Source organism: Stegodyphus dumicola, chromosome 1 (assembly GCF_044657685.1).
Source record: "Stegodyphus dumicola isolate Sdum_Otavi_A_Nest chromosome 1, ASM4465768v1".
NCBI classification, from domain to species: Eukaryota; Metazoa; Arthropoda; class Arachnida; order Araneae; family Eresidae; genus Stegodyphus; species Stegodyphus dumicola.
Window position 1 is genome coordinate 92,604,111 of NC_140768.1, and position 7,106 is coordinate 92,611,216.

The window sequence follows — 7,106 nt, forward strand, 5'->3', positions numbered from 1 at the left end:
CTGTATCATCATCGTCATCAATATATTTTGTAAGTCTGATATCTGCTGAATCCATATTCCTAATGTAGTAATTTTTCTAATGTAATTATAATCTTATATTTATAACCGTGTAATTAAATTATTCTTGCAAAAAAAAAAAAAAAAAAAAAAAAAAAGGGAGACGGAGACAGTTTTTTTTAACGGTATTTCACTCAAAGCTATACCTAGAATTCTTTCTGAATCAATTTCACACACAGATACATTAAAACTACATAACACCAGTTTATTTAGAAACTTGTGGTAGATTACAACTAAAATTAAAACTGAGAACACCAAATCGACAAACGATTACCTATCAATGATGAGTTGCAAAAATTAGAGTGATTTGCTCTGTTACGAATTAAAATTTATTAAATCCTTCAAACTCTGCACCTGATTGTTTTTCTTCTAAAGCTGCTATCACACATCCGTTTGTTTTAGAGAACAGCTGTTTGGAACAATTTTTTCTGTTTTAGAGAACAGCTGTTTGGAACAATTTTTTCTGCTTTGTCACAAAAGGCAATCACCACAGATCGTTTTGGGGTTAGCATGTAAAGGGGAAACTGGTTCTCCATTACAAACAAGCTGATAGCTGATTGGTTGAAAACGAACAACTCGCAATTTTTTTCGAAAGAAAAGGAAAAAAAATCGCACGTCTTTCTTTCAATAGTAAACCAGGTAGAAAAATTGTATGAAACAAATGCATGTGTGATATAAGCCTAAGTAAGTACCTAAAGTAACCAACTCGCACAGCACACGAGAATAATACGGCTTCCGACAATACAATAGATATTAAGCAGCACACTGAGGCTGTTATGCACTCTAATTAGCATCAGTTACTAACTGTTTAGCTGTTTAGCTGTTTTGATAACTGTTTAGCTTTTAAACTCGTATAATATTAATTTGTATAGCCTCCTGCTCTAAGCAGCTATTTACTCCTAATTTGCCACGGGCCTTCGTGGTGAACGTATGTTGGGCTGGCAATCAGGGAATCCGGCAAGGACATAGTACATTTTTTATGTTTCATGTGCCAGAATAAACCTAATGACACCACTAAAGACACCACTAAAATATCGTGGTTGATAATTCGTCATCACCAGGATATGGTTATTGGGTCTCCCCCTCTTCAGTTATTTTTCAAGTGAGGGGGAATGGAAAGCTATATTTCCTCTTATTGCCACGTGCCTTCGTGGTGTACGTGGAATACGTTCGGCTAGCAAGCGGGAGGTCCGAAGTTTGAATACGAGGACTTGTCATATTTTTCTTTTTTCCTATTCCGAAATAAACCTAATCACTCTACAGATTTAAATAATTATGGGCATGAGAAAGAGCTGATCTTTGAATTTGCAAGGGTTTAAAAGCGCGAACATCCCACATAACATCTTAGTTCTACGTAATTTTTTTAACAGCTTGGAAGAATGTACTTTTAATAGCTTCGTGTTGTAGGAAGTTACTAAGATGGTGTTTTAAAATGAACTGTGGGTTAACTGAATTTCGTGAGCTATGTTAGGAGTAATTTTAAAGTAATTAAAAGGAAAAGTATTCTAGCAGAGAAAAACTACCAGGAAATTAAAATTGCATTTATTATTATTACGTGGCATTCGTACTGCAAGTTTGCATAACCAATTTATGCAATGTATTATATGTCTGTTACTACCTACATCAGTGTTGTCTCTGCTTTGGATGGTGCAATGGTTAACAGGCTGAATGCTACTTTTTAAAGTCGAAAGTGTGGGTTCAATTTTTGCGTAAGGTTTGGCTGTAGTAGAGTCGCGTTTCTTTCTAATCTTCGCGGATATATTATCGGTCTTCCTCTGTAGTGCATCCTGAGCAGTGTTCTCGATGATGAAACGGCTTAATCTCGAGATGTTCATCTACTCCAGACACATAATTAACGAACAAGAACACATCAGTTCGTTGTCGTTATTTTTTTTTTTTTAAGTCCTTTTCCCTGTTAATCGCGCCTTGTCTCAAAACTATTATGAAACAATATAGATTTTTAATAAAGACATTTTGAGTTTTTATGTATTTTGCCTTGTCGCAAAGTGAGAACTGAATTAATTGAATGAAAAATACTGAATCGTCCGTGAAAAACTGTTTCTTTTTTGTTTTGTTTGCTTAATTTCTTTTATACATCGTTTTAGATTTATTATAGTATTTGAATAGAACATTTGGCAACGATTAGATAATTCTTCAAATGATATAAATTTTGTTCATTCTGAGTTATAATATGAACGAAATATAACGCTGTTAAGTGAACCGAGCGCCAGAGTGTTGCTATGGTAAACAAATGTAGTGACTTTTAAAGAGTGCATTTATTCTATTGTGGTTTATGCGCTATTGACGAAGTAGATTTAATTCAATCCAATAAGTATACAGTTTCTCACAAAAGTGATGGGACACTTGTGCTTTACAAAAAGAAACTGTAATAAAATAAATTTTAAAAAAATGTAAAAATTTTTTGTGGGTGAGTTTCATACTTAAATTTAGTAACAATTATTACATAACATACATTTTCTCAAAATATTAAAACATTAATTTAATAAAAATACAATTGTTTAGAACGGAGCCAAAAATGGCTCACATAAGTGATGCGACACCATTAGATACTAACGTACTACAATAAAAATATTTTTTTTTTTTGGTTTTTATTTTTACTTAAAAGTAATTGGCAATAATTTATAAAATCGTCTTCAGTATTTCTCTCCAGTTTGCTTTGGAATTTTTGTGTTTTTTAGCTCTGTGCAGCCATGAATGCTAAATGAAAAGAAACTTTGCCTGAAATTCGAAAATTAGTTATTAATTTGCATATTGAGATGGAAAATCTATTAGAGAAACTGCTGAAACAGTTAACTTGAGTCATTCAACAGTTTTCAGTATCATTAAACGATATAAAAAGAATCATATGATTTAGGATAAAAGAAGACCTGGCCGACCATCAAAGCTATCCAATGGAATAAAGCGAATTATGTTCGAAAAATTAAAAAAAAATCCAAAAATGAGTGTTTCTAAAGTTGCTGCTGATTTACAAGCATTATATGGAGTAGTTGTTAATCCTGAGACTATTAGAAGAGTAATTCGATCTGCTGGATATCACGGTAGAGCAGCCAGGAAAAAATTTTTCGTAAGTGAAAAGAATAGAAAACTCAGAGTGGCTTTCGCAAAATCCAACATAAATAAGAATTCTGATTACTGGAATGAAATTATATTTGCTGATGAGAGTAAATTTAATATACTTGGTTCTGACGGTAGAATCTTGATGTGGAGAAAATCCAGGGAAGAATTTCGCAAACAGAACTTGGTGCCAACAGTAAAACATGGTGGAGGAGGAGTTATGGTATGGGGGTATATGTCGTCCGCTGGAGCTGGTAATCTTGTTTTTATTGACAGTATAATGGATCAGTACAAGTATATTGACATTTTAAATCAAAATTTGAAATCTTCAGCACGAAAATTGAACCTTCATAACGATTTTAAATTCTACCAGGACAATGACCCCCAGCACACTGCTTTGAATGTTAGACTCTGGCTGCTGTATAACCGTCCTGAAATAATAAAAATACCACCACAATCTCCAGACTTAAATCCCATAGAGAATATTTGGCAAGAATTCGCGAACACACCATTTCTTCAAAACAACAATTAAAAATCGGTGCTTCAAGAAGAATGAGGTAAAATCACTCCAGAAATCACAAAAAAATTAGTCGAATCCATCCCAAGAAGATTAAATCATGTTTTAAAAGTGAAAGGAAATCCAACAAAATATTAAAACCTTTTAAAAAGTAAAATTTTTGGATAAATATTTGATGGAAAAGTGTCCCATCACTTATGTGAGCCATTTTTTGCTCCGTTCTAAACAATTGTATTTTTATTAAATTAATGTTTTAATATTTTGAGAAAATGTATGTTATGTAATAATGGTTACTAAATTTAAGTATGAAACACACCCACAAAAAATTTTTACATGTTTTTTTAATTTATTTTACTATAGTTTCCTTTTGTAAAGCACAAGTGTCCCATCACTTTTGTGAGACAATGTAAATGAAATGCAAGAAAAAATGCGTATAATAATTCAGTACAAGAAAGTCATGTAGTGTACACATCAGATTTATTCTCCTTAATTGGCACAGACTTTCAGTTAAAATATTAAATTTATTATTTAATATCTCGGTTTTTTGGCCATACCTATTCTTTTATTAATTTTAAGGGCTATTTTAATTTCAAAAGATGCTTGACCGCCCTCTAGCGCGAAGAACTACGACTTTTTATTAAAAAATTGCTATCTTTTTCAATTTCGACTCCTTTCGGCCAGATTAGCACTTTCTTAGAAGTTAGTCATTTTGTTTTTCAGCTGCACATGTCTTCACGACACAGTTTTGAACAAGACGCCATCTTGTTAAAAATAGCTTAAATCATTTACCTTCTGACACCCCAACCAAAAAGACAAGTTTTTCCTCCTTTGGCCATTGCTTACGGCTATTGCCTTTTTTCGTCAGTTTCCCCCTTCTACGAAGCTTCACCGTAATGGAGAAATTTAACTATTTTGCTTATCTGGTAACACTCCTCTAGAAAGCTACATTTTACGGCAATCCTGTGCAGCTATTTTTATCATTTTATATTTAGCAGATTACAGCTCTGGACGTAAGTATATTTCGTCTTTATTATGTTTTATTCTTTGGTCTTTGCAAGACTCATTTCGATACGATTTTATTATGTTTCTTTTGGTTCTTCTCCTTAAAATGTTTATAATTTTCAGATTAGAGGGTTATCCCTTAAAATTATTTAATTTTTAGACTAATAGCTTTTTAAGCTATTTATTTTAATTGTACATTTGTCTAACTAAGCTTTCGCGTATACCCCCCCTTTTTTTTTTTTTTTTGTTGATGTTTAATGGTAAGTTTAACATTACATTTACAGTTTAAATTACAGCTCTTCAATAGCCTTTTACCTATTTTATTTTAATTCCACCTTTGCATAACTGAGCTTTCTTGTAAATCTTTTTCTTGTTAAATAGTAAGTTTTACATTTTCAATTTAAATTACGGCGCGTCGGGAAAAGAGCGATATAATTGAGACTTACCTAACTTTTTTAGATCATTAAGTTGGAATTTTCTATAAGTGAAATTGCGTTTATAGTCTCAATTATTACCGTTTGACGAAAGTGTTATAGGTATTAATTTGATTCGAGTTTTGAGCTGCTTTTTCCTTGATAAATCCGGCTCAAACCTCGAGTTGAGCTATTTACCATTTGTTGCATATTTTTTAAATATGTTTAATTTTTACAAGAGTTCTTTTAAAATTATTTGTGCGTTAAAATTTATTAATTTTTTCTCTCCCCTTTTTGATTTTGAAGTCATCTCGAATTGTAATTTTAACATTTAGTTTTTACGAAATTGCTTTTACTATATTATTGTTTTCTAGATTTTGAATGATTTTACATTTTTGCTAAGGAACTATAGAGTCAAATGTATTTTTAGCATAAGCTTTTAAACGTTCCTCTTACTTCTAAATTATAAGATATATAATTATATAGAGTTAATTAAAGAAAAGAGAACAAACGATAAAAGACCTATGTGGTCAAAAACTTTGCGCATTGAGCTGCAAAATTTAGAAAAAAGTTAAAAGAAAATTCCTAGTTCGTACGTTAAAAAGTTGCTTAGATACTGTGGTTCCGTGAAAATATTAACATAAGTAAAATAAAGTACAATGAATGTATAATTTATATATAAATAGATTATATATATTATATATAAGAAGACTGACGAATAGCCGTTACCTGGATGTGTTCTAGGTATTTAAGTAATCGAATGTTGACTTCAGGAATTTAGTGTTCCAATAAAACGGAGCTTACCCACCCATCCCATTGAAATATCGATGTTCACCACTACCGAGATGATGAAATTCTACATATCTGAAATGAACATAATGAAAACAACTTCATGGTTGAAACGGGGAGACGGTCTTATCACGGCTCTCGGTTTTACCAAGTCAATTTGATTTTTCTTCTACGATCAGTTGTTAGCACATAAAAGGTTGCTCACCGGTCTTAAGTGACCAAAGAGTAGTAAAAAGGCCTTAGTGCGATTTTACTGATTCTTTGCATCTATTTTTCCCTGATGACTGAACTGGTTTAAGGACTTGATCAACATGTCACTGGTCAAACTAATTTTCGCTCGATATGCGGAATTAACTTCCAAAGAGAAGGATTTACCTTTGACTGAGGATGAAAGAATTGATCTGGATTTTCTATTAAATCTTCTCCCTAACCTATCGGATAAAGTACGAGCAAGTCTGAACTCTGCACGTGGCTTTCAACTAGGATTAGCGCAAGTCGGTTCTAACCGGTTAGCGCATAATGAAATTGATTCCCATCATGCTGATGTCTCCCAACACGATATGCATTGGACTGCTGTTACCAAAAGTACGAAACGTACTCTGAGCGATACTGAATCGAACCCTCCTGAGGTGCAAAACAAATTTGATGTTCTTGCGAACATAGCTGATGATGACTCCGCACTTACTGTCGAACAGTACACGCACAGTACCAGACATGAAGGTGATGTTAGCTTGAAACGAAATCCCAAACCGAAGGCTCCCAAAAGTTTAAAAATATCGCCTAGTCAGGACATAGGTAGTAAAATTACACAAACACTGAGTTCTGAGTTTGCGGTCAGCAGCCACAATAATGTGGCGCCATCTCGTGAAGGAACTGAGAAACAGGCTGCAGGGAGTAGGTCTGGAACCGAAAACGCAGCGCGACCACTCAGTTATCCAGATGAGGTCACGTGCCCGACTGGGCGAACTGACGCTCATATTCCCCAGGCTGGCGCAACTCAAATGAACACTATGGAGGAGAGACTTAGTGAAAATGTCACTAATGGTGAGGATAACAATAGTATGGACACAGACGCTAGTACGTCTAAACAAAATACAAGCTCAGATGAAAACATAGAAGCGGAATTTGTGAAAAAGTCACGGATACCACCCATAACTGTTAAAGTAGATTACCCTACTTGGAAAAACATAGCTAGGGCACTTAAACAGAGAAACATTGAGTTTAACTCTAATAAGAATAATAAAGGGATTAAA